At 45.5% G+C, this 10,159-nt stretch overlaps 1 protein-coding gene and 1 pseudogene across 11 annotated transcripts in view; both read right to left on the bottom strand.

The window, feature by feature from the left end:
- The window catches only part of ARHGAP12 (Rho GTPase activating protein 12), a 164,874-nt gene that overhangs the window by 60,756 nt on the left and 93,959 nt on the right, over positions 1–10,159 (bottom strand). The window lies entirely within an intron of this gene.
- Positions 3,958–4,435, bottom strand: LOC106727865 (annotated as a pseudogene).

Raw genomic sequence — 10,159 nt, 5'->3', positions numbered from 1 at the left:
GCACTGACCACAAGGGGGCAGCTCCTGCATTGAGCGTCTGCCCCCTGTTGGTCAGTGTGTGTCATAGTGACCAGTCATTCCCAGTCATTCTGCTGTTAGGGTCAATTTGCACATTACCCTTTTATTATGTAAGACTAGTGGCCCGGTGCAGGAAATTCGCGTGGGGGGGGTTCCCTCGGCCTAGCCTGCACCCTCTCAAATCAGGGACCCCTTTGGGTATGTCTGACTAAACCGGAAGTCAGACATTCCTCGTGCAATCTGAGACCACTGGCTCCTAACCACTCACCTGCCTGCCTGCCTGATTGCCCCTAACTGCCTCTGCCTGCCTGATTGCCCCTAACCCCTCTACCTGCCTGCCTGATCACCCCTAACCTCTCTGCCTGCCTGCCTGATTGCTCCTTAACTGCCTCTGCCTGCCTGCCTGATTGGCCCTAATTACCCTCCCTGAGGCCTGATCTCCCCTAACTGCTTCTGCCTCGGCCCCCACCACCATTGGCTTTGTCTGGAAGGAAGTCGGACATCCGGAAGATGGCCAGTCATGCCGGTCTAATTAGCATTTTACCCTTTTATTAGTATAGATAGAGGCCTTGTGCACGGGTGGGGGCCAGCTGGTTTGCCATGAAGGGTGTTCCGGATCAGGGTGGAGGTCCCCGCTGGGGTGCCTGGCCAGCCTGGGTGAGGGGCTGATGGCTGTTTGCAGAATGGCCACAGCCCCTTCAGGGTGGGGGGTGTCCCACTGGGGTGCCTGGCCAGCCTGGGTGAGGGGCTGATGGCTGTTTGCAGGCTGGTCAAGCACCCCATCGGGGACCCTCACCCCATGGGGGTGTGGCCAGCCTGGGTGAGGGGCTGAAGGCCGTTTTCAGGCTGCCCACAGCCCCTTCAGGGTGAGGGGCTGATGGCTGTTTGCAGAATGGCCAAAGCACCTTCAGGGGGTCCTGCTGGGGTGCCTGGCTAGCCTGGGTGAGGGGCTGATGGCTGTTTTCAGGCTGGCCATGCCCCCCGGCGACCTAAGCTCTCAGCCTCTCCTTTTTTTTTTCAGCGCCTCCTTGAGCAGAGGCCAGGGCGGGCTGGAAGCAGGTATCTGGGATTTATTTATCTTCTATAATTGAAACTTTGTAGCCTTGGTGGAGCCCAAGGGCCGGCCAGGGCAGGCAGGAAGCTTGGCTTCCTCCATCACCGGGGGCAACCCAAGCCTCCTGCTCGCTCCAACTCCGTGGCCACTGCCATCTTAGTTGGGTTAATTTGCATACTCGCTCCTGATTGGCTGGTGGGTGTAGCGGAGTGGCAGAGTGATGGTTAATTTGCATCTTTCATTAGTGTAGATAGATCTGTAATCTACCTGGAAGTATGAAGTAAGGTCAAGGTCTACATTTAGTTCTTTTCTTTCATGTGAATAACCAATAATCTTAGCAACATTTACTGCATAGTCCATGCTTAATCCATGGACTTGTAATGCCACATCTGAGTTTCCTATTCCATTCTGGTCTATTCCTCTATACATGTGCCCATACTAATCACTACAACAAAAACCCAGGCCCTCATGTGCATGCCCGCCTCCCCTCACCCACACATTCTCCCTACTCAGGAACATTTTGCTTCCTCATAGACATTTGTTTGCAAATAAAATTTAGAATGAGTTGCAACAAGATGGGGAGGGGGATAGTAAATAGAAATGCAGCAAATTTTATAGACTAATGTGGACACTTATAAAATTAAGCCTACCAATGCAAGATCATAATGTAAAACTGCACCATTTATTTGGGTCTTCTTTTATGTCCTTCAATTCTGATCTGAAATTTTTCTTAAAATCTTACAAACTTTAATAGTCATCTTCTTAGTCATGGTTCTTCTTGTAGCTGTTGCTACTGTTAATGAAAAAGGGATCTTTATTCCTATAACATTTTAAAACTACTTACTAGAAAAATGAGTAGTCTTTATGTTGATTATATACTCAGCAACTGAACTATTATAAGTTTTGAATTTGTAGAGTCTCTTGATTTTTCTAACAATTAAAAACAAAACACAAAAACAATTGCATCTTTCTTTTCAATTCTATTACAGGTATCCCCCACTCTCCAAAAGTTCATATTGTGCCTTCTTTCCTTTTAGAAAAGAACTACCTGAGTACACCTATTTTCATTAGCAGAAAAAATATCCGAAGAGGACTTTCGCTTTACGAAAAAAATGTCACATACTGCACTTTTCGTCATTTTGGCTTACAAAAGTTTTCATAGGAAAACTCTACTTTCCGATAGCAAGAGAAATCACTTTTTCTTTTTCTTTTCTTATTTTATAATTGAACAGAAGCAGTGATAGAGAATTTATAATCTAGTTCCTAACTCTAATGGGAAAGTTTCTGTAATTTCACTATGAAATATGAGATTTCCCATAGATTATCTGATAAACAATCTTTAGCAAGATGTAATATATCATTACATCTGAAGTAATTTTCTTGTAAAAGCATATAGTTGGATCATGGTTTTTTGCCCATTCTGAAAATCTTTTAATAGGTTTATTCAGAGCATTTACATTTAATATAATTATTTATGTAAGGATTAAGCCTGTCATTTTACTGTTTTCTGTTCTGTTTACATGCCTATTTCTCTATTTCTGCCTTCTTGTGGCCCACTACCATTTTTTTTTAATCCTCACTCAATTATATGTGGTTTTTTTTCATTGATTTTAGAGGTGCCCCGACTGAGGATGAAACCCGCAACCTGGGTATGTGCCCTCATTGGGAACTGAACCTGAAACCTTTTTGGCATTATGGAGTGACACTCCAACCAACTGAGCAACCCCGCCAGAGCCTACCATATTTTAATTTATCATACAGATATTCCCTGACTTACAATGACAATGGGGTTATGCGCCAAAAAATCCATCATACGTTATAAATATTGTTAAATCAAAAATGCATTTAACACAACTGATATACTGATCATCATAGCATAGCCAAGCCTACCTTAAACGTCCTCAACAAAATATCCAAAAAAACACTAGCAACACAGTGCACTGTAGAGTGTCCGTTGTTTACTCCATAATGACATGCCTGACTGGGAGCTATGCTTCACTGCCAGTGCCCAGCATCATGAGAGAGTATTGCATGTTTATTTCTAGCTAAGGAAATGATCAAAACTCAAAATTTGAAGCGCAGTTTCTCCTGAATGCCAACCACTTTCACACCATCATAAAGTCAAAAAGCCGTAAATCAAATCATCATAAGTGAGGACTGTCTATAGTTTCTTGAGTGTATCTCATGTTATTTTTAGTGCTTGCTCTAGAAATTACAATTTACATACTTAATATATCAGTATACTAGTATCAATATTTTACTACTTCAAGTGGAATGTAAAAACCTTTAAAAAATTTACACCACATTATTCTCCTCGCCTTTATGATATAGTTGGTCTTAAACATCTCTACACTCAAGTGCTACTTCAGAAATACTGTAATTTCCCTTTTGAATGTCAAACATGATTTTTAAAAATTTCTCTTTATTGCTGAAAGTATTAGATGTTCCTTTTCCCCCCACTAAGCTCCTCCAACCCTCCCCCAGGCCTTCACGATGCTACTGTGTGTGTCCACGGGTTATGCACATTTGCATATAAGTTCTTTGGTTAATCTCTTCCTGCAGCTCCTCCCCCTTCCCTCTGAGATTCATCAGTCTATTCCATGCTTCCATGTCTCTAGATGTATTTTTTTCAGTTTGCTTTGTTCACTAGATTCCACATATAAGTTAGGTCATGTGATATGTGTCTTTCTGTGACTGGTTTATTTTGTTTAACATAATACTCTTTTTTTTTTTTTTTTCCTGCAAAAGGCTTTATTGTTTCATTTGGTCCAATGCATTGGAGAGGGCTCCAGGGTGGCTAAAAGAATGGATAGTAGTTTCGGGAAGAGGCTCAGGTAAAAGCCAGAGACACCAGGGGGATGCAGAGGGGCCCCTCAAAGGCCTCTGGGCTCCAAAGGCGCCTAGTCGTGCTTGAGGGTGAGCCTTTTGAAGAGATACTCACCCATCTTCTTAATCAGTTTCACTTGTTCATCCAGGAAGTGGTTCTCCAGGAAGTCGCAGAGATGAGGGTCTGCACGGGTAGGACCCAGGGCATGCAGCTCCAAAAGGGCCTGGTTCAGGTTCTTCTCCAGGGCCAGGGCGGCTTCCATGGCGTCCTGAGTTTTGCCCCAGTCATCTTGGGAAGGTTTCTGCACATCCTGGAAAAGAATGCGGCCGCCACGCTTGTTTTGCAACTTTTAAGAGATGCTCAGCGCCCTTGCACTTCTGCTCCGCCAACTCGCAGAAGTGGCCCACACCCTCCACACAGTTGAAATCGTAGCCCAGAGAGAAGTAGGTGTAGGAGGCCTGCAGTTGCAGGTTGGCTGGGTGATTGACCACAGCCTCCACCTTGGTGGAATAATTCTGACGAATTTAGGAGTTCATGGTTGTTCAGCAACAAGGAGCTAAGGTAGAAACAAAACGGTGTGTTGGCTGGTCCCGGAGGGGGTTCTGAAGGTGGTGACTGGATGAGACACAGGAGAGTGGTCAGAGGCTGGAAGATGGGGCGTCCCTGGGTCTGTTCTGTCCAAACACTGTTGAAGCAAGAGGCAGATCCGGGACTTCCGAGTGCACAGCCTAACATAATACTCTTTAGGTCCCTCCATGGTGTCTCAAAGGGTAAGAGATCCTTCTTTTTTACAGCTGCGTAGTGTTCCATTGTGTAAATGTACCACAGGTATTTTATCTACTCATGTACTGATGGGCACTTGGTCAGTTTCCACATCTTAGCTATTGTAAATTGTGCTGCTATGAACATAGGGGTGCATATATTCTTTCTGATTGGTGTTTCAGGCTTCTCAGGATATGTCCCTAGCAGTGAGATCATTGGGTCAAATAGCAGTTCCATTTTTAATTTTTTGAGGAAACTCCATACTGTTCTCCACAGTGGACTCACCAGTTTGCATTCCCACCAGCAGTGCACAAGGGTTCCTTTTTCTCCACATCCTCACCACGATTTATCATTTGTTGATGATAACCATTCTGGTAGCTGTGATAACTCATTGTAGTTTTAATCTGCATCTCTCTGATGATTGGTGACTTTGAGCATTTTTTCATGTATGTGCTCTTTGGAGAAGTGTCTATTCAGGTCCTTTGCCCATTTTTAAATTCGATTGTCTGTCTTCCTTCTATTAATTTCTATGAGGTTTTTATTAACCTCTTATCAGATGTATCATTGGAAAATATGTTCTCCCATATAGTTGGCTCCCTTTTCATTGTGTTGATGGTTTCTTTTGCTGTGCAGAAGCTTTTTAGTTTGATGTATTCCCATTTGTTTATTTTTTCCTGTTTCCCTTGCTCTAGGGCAGCAGTTCTCAACCTGTGGGTCGCGACCCCTTTGGCGGTCGAACAACCCTTTCACAGGGGTCGCCTAAGACCATCCTGCATATCAGATATTTACATTACGATTCATAACAGTAGCAACATTACAGTTATGAAGTAGCAACGAAAATAATTTTATGGTTGGGTCACAATATGAGGAACTGTATTTAAAGGGCCAGAAGGTTGAGAACCACTGCTCTAGGGGATGTATCGACAAATATATTGCTACAAAGATATCTGAGATTCGCTGCCTATGGTTTCTTCTAGGATTTTTATAGTTTCACCACTTACATTTAAGTCTAAAAATATGGAACTCTTCACAAGTTTGTGTGTCATCCTTACCCAGGGGCCATGCTAATCTTCTCTGTATTGTTCCAATTTTAGTATATGTGCTGCTGAAGTGAGCACTCAAATAATTTTAAAAGATCAGGACTAAAATCTCCTCAGATAGTCACCCTTCCCCGTTATTTCTTCACTCCTATTGTTCCAAGTATTCTTCAGTTATCATTTCCTTTCTATTTGAAGAAATTTTTGTGAAAAAAGACTGTTGGTGATAAATCTCTTAAGTTAATTTCATCTGAAAATATCTTTATTTTACTTTCATCCCTGAAGGATATTTTTGCTGGATATACAATTATGGGTTAATAGGTGTTTTCTTTCAACATATGAAAAATATTTCACCACTTCCTTCTGGCTTCATGGTTTCTAAGAAGACGTCTACCGCCATTCAAATCATTATTACCCTACCAGAGGCTCGGTGCACAAAAATTTGTGCTCTGGGGGGTGAAGGGCGGGGGAGTCCCTCAGCCTGGCCTGCCCCTCTCACAGTCTGGGAGCCTTCAGGGGATGTCTTACTGATGGCTTAGGCCTGCTCCCTGCCTAAGCCACAGTCTGGCCTACCTCTGCAGGAAGCAACCGGGCCGATCATGGGAAGGCGCCTCCCCAATCACCCCATTGCCGGCCACCGCAGCTGCCAGCCCTCGGCCCTCACTTCTTAGCGTTGGCCCCACCCCCCACCTACGGGTGGATGGGGGGCGTTCTGGCACCAGACCAGCTGGGGGAGGAGCTGTGGGAGGTTGAGGCACACCAGGTCGCATCCTGTCTAGCCTCTGTGGAGGTGAGGCACCGGGACCGGGCCTGTACCGCTACCTCTGTGGAAGGGGTAGCACTGGGACTGGGACCACGCAGCCCCCTCTCCTGTGGCCTCTCCCGCACCCCTGCCACAAAAGGGGCCGTGGCGCTGGACCAGCCCGCACCAAGGCCTCTCCCGTGCTGCCTCTGTGAAAGGGGTGGTGGCAGTGGCAGCAGCAGGGGCACCGACTCCTCTCCCATGGCAGCAGCAGCAGCAGCAGCAGCAGCAGCAGCAGCGGCGGTACCTCTCCAGTGGCCTCTGCGAAAGGGGCCACGCCGACCTGCCTCTCCTGCGCTGCCCCGCCTCTCACACGCCCCTCGGCCCTCGCAGCCACGTTGGATTTGTCCAGATGGATGTCCAGAAGACGTCCGGTCTAATTAGCATATTACCCTTTTATTAGTATAGATAATAAATGTATTGTTTCATTGAGCTGCTTTCAAGATTGGGTGAATGGGGCTGGGGCAGGATCCTTAGTTTTCAAAAATGTGATTACGTGTTTAGATGTGGATTTCTTCGGGTCTGTCCTTTTTAGAGTTTACTTTGCTTCTTAAATCTGTTGGTTTCACTTTTTCCAAATTTGGAACATTTTCAAACATTATTTCTTCAAATATTTTTCAGCCTCGCACTCTCCTTCTGGAACTCCAATGAAACAAATGTTAGATCTTTTGCATTTTCCCACAGATTTGTGGCTTTGTTTATTTAAAAAACAAAACCAAACCTATTTATTCTTCCTAGGACCAGTAAACTGGCCTGGCATGTTTTTCCCATGGCAATGGGAGAGGTGAAAGAGCAAGCCCTGGTACTCAAGCCTGTCTCAATATTATGCTATGTGACACATCTGCTCCGATTCCATCAGTGGAAGCAAGTCACATGACTGAACTCAGTAAAGGGCAGGATAATACATCCCATCCACTTTGTAGTGGGAGGTCACTACAAAGGTACATGGTAAAGAGCACTAAAAAAGGTGGGTAAAAAATGGCCTCAATGTCTCAATGATGTAATCTACCCTAGCAGGTAATCTGATCTTTTACCCTTGATGGCTTTTAAGATTGTTTATACTGAAGTTTTGCAGATCCAGTAAACTTTGTAAATACGTGGAGTTACTTTTACCTTCCTTTAGTTTTAGAAAATTCGAAGAAGTTATATTTTTAATATTATTTCTCTACCATTTTCCTCCATTCTCTCCTTTTGGAATTCCTAGTATGAGTATAGAAAACTCCATCCATCTTCTATTTCCCTTAACTGTGTATGCATTACTATTTGTTATCTTCCTATCTCTCTTCTATAGTTTATGCTATCCACTGTACTTTTTATTTCAATTACTATCTTTTTTATCTCAAAGATTTGTAATTGCACATTCTTTATTGTATTCACCTGTTCATGTTAACATTTGTTTTGAGTTTTAAATTCCTTGTTCTTTTAAAACAAAAGCCTTCATTTAAGTTTCTGAACACCCAAACATATTCAAAGTCTTTATCATCTAAAGTGAGTACAATGATCTGATTCTTGATTTTCTCGTGTCTGTAACAGCATTAGAGTTATTCCTGTGTTTTATTTGGAATTCTGAGAACTCACTTTGAGTAAATTTTGTTTTCTCTTTCTTAATTTATCCTTCTTTATTTTTCCCTTCCAATACTTCCTCTCATCTACTCGGTTTGTACTTCCCTTCACCTACATTCAATCTAGAACCATGTATATAATACATGTGTATACATATTCTATCTTACTTAGTTGTCACATGAACATGTTTCTTCTTTCCAAATGTATAAACTCCTTGAGGGTAAAGACCAAGCGCTGTGCATTTGTACCCATTATAACATCTACACAGTACTGAGAGATGAAAACGTATTACAAAAAAGTTAAATTTCTAATATCTGTATTGAGGGTAACAAATCTCTGACAGAACTTAAGACTTACTTTCAGTGTTAAAAATCTTAGGGTACAGCCGAAACCAGTTTGGCTCAGTGGATAGAGCGTCGGCCTGCGGACTGAAAGGTCCCGGGTTCGATTCCGGTCAAGGGCATGTACCTGGGTTGCGGGCACATCCCCAGTAGGAGATGTGCAGGAGGCAGCTAATCGATGTTTCTCTCTCATCGATATTTCTAACTCTCTATCTCTCTCCCTTCCTCTCTGTAAAAAATCAATAAAATATATATATATATTTTTAAAAAATCTTAGGGTACAGAATTTAATCTGCAGTCTTCATTACTATACAGTAATAAGTCATTAAATAGTGATTCTAAAACATTTCCCCTTATTTACTTACTAGAGACCCGATTCACGAAATTCGTGAAAGAGTAGGCCTTCCTTCCCCCGGATGCCGGCACTGGCTTCCCAATGGCACCTGGGATTGAGGCTTCCCAGCGGCCGCCGGCAGGCACCCGGGACCCGGGGTTCCCTTGCAGCCCCAGCTTCATCCAGAAAGTCGTCCAGAAGGACATCCAGTCTAATTAACATATTGCTCTTTTATTATTATAGACTAGAGGCCAGTACACAAAAATTTGTGTACTCGGGGGGGTCCCTCAGCCCGGCCTGTGCCCTCTCGCAGTCTGGGATCCCTCGGGGAATGATCACCTGCTGGCTTAGGCCCGCTCCCCAGGGGATTGGGCCTAAGCTGGCAGTCAGACATCCCTCTGGCAGCCCGGGAGCCCTCGGGGGATGTCCACTTGCCAGCAGGGAGCAGTCGTACATCCTTAGCGCTACTGAGTAGGCGGGAGAGGTTCCCACCACCACCAGTGTGCTGGCAGCCGTCAGCCTGGCTTGTGGCTGAGCAGAGCTCCCCCTGTGGGAGCACACTGACCACCAGGGGGCAGCTCCTGAATTGAGTGTCTGCCCCCTGGTGGTCAGTGTGTGTCATAGTGACCAGTCATTCCCAGTCTTTCTGCTGTTAGGGTCAATTTGCATATTACCCTTTTATTATATAGGATAGAGGCCTAGTACATGGGTGGGGGCCGGCTGGTTTGCCCTGAAGAGTGTCCCAGATCAGGGAGGGGGTCCCCGCTGGGGTGCCTGGCCAGCCTGGGTGAGTGGTTGATGGCTGTTTGCAGGCTGGCCACACCCCCTTCAGGGTGGGGGTCCTGCTGGGGTACCTGGCCATTCTGGGTGAGGGGCTGATGGCTGTTTGCAGGCTGGCCAAGCCCCCAGCCACCCAAGCTCCCAGTGTAGGCTGGCTAGAAGCAGGTATCTGGGATTTATTTATCTTCTATAAGGAGGCCACAGCCGGCCAGAGCAGGCGGGAAGCTTGGCTTCCTCCATCGCCGGGGCAACCAAGCCTCCTGTTTGCTCCAGCTCCATGGCTGCCGGCCGCCATCTTGATTGGGTTAATTTGCATATAGTTGCTCTGATTGGCTGGTGGGCGTGGCTTGGGGCATAGTGGAGGTGTGGTCAATGTGCACGTTTCTCTTTTATTAGATTAGACTAGTGGCCCAGTGCATGAAATTTGTGCATGGGTGGGGGGGTGTCCCTCAGCCCCACCTGCACCCTCTACAATCTGGACCCCTCAGTGGACCTTCTCGTAATCCGGACCGCTGGCTCCTAACCGCTCACCTGCCTGCCTGCCTGATCGCCCCTAACCACTCTGCCTGCCAACCTGCTTGCCCAACTGCCCCCCCCCTGCCAGCCTTGTCACCCCCAACTGCCCCCCTTGCCGGTCTGAT

This window comes from Myotis brandtii, unplaced genomic scaffold, assembly GCF_000412655.1.
Source record: "Myotis brandtii unplaced genomic scaffold, ASM41265v1 scaffold49, whole genome shotgun sequence".
NCBI lineage: Eukaryota > Metazoa > Chordata > Mammalia > Chiroptera > Vespertilionidae > Myotis > Myotis brandtii.
The sequence above is the reverse complement of the archived record's forward strand: the minus strand, read 5'-3'. Positions and strand labels throughout refer to the sequence as shown.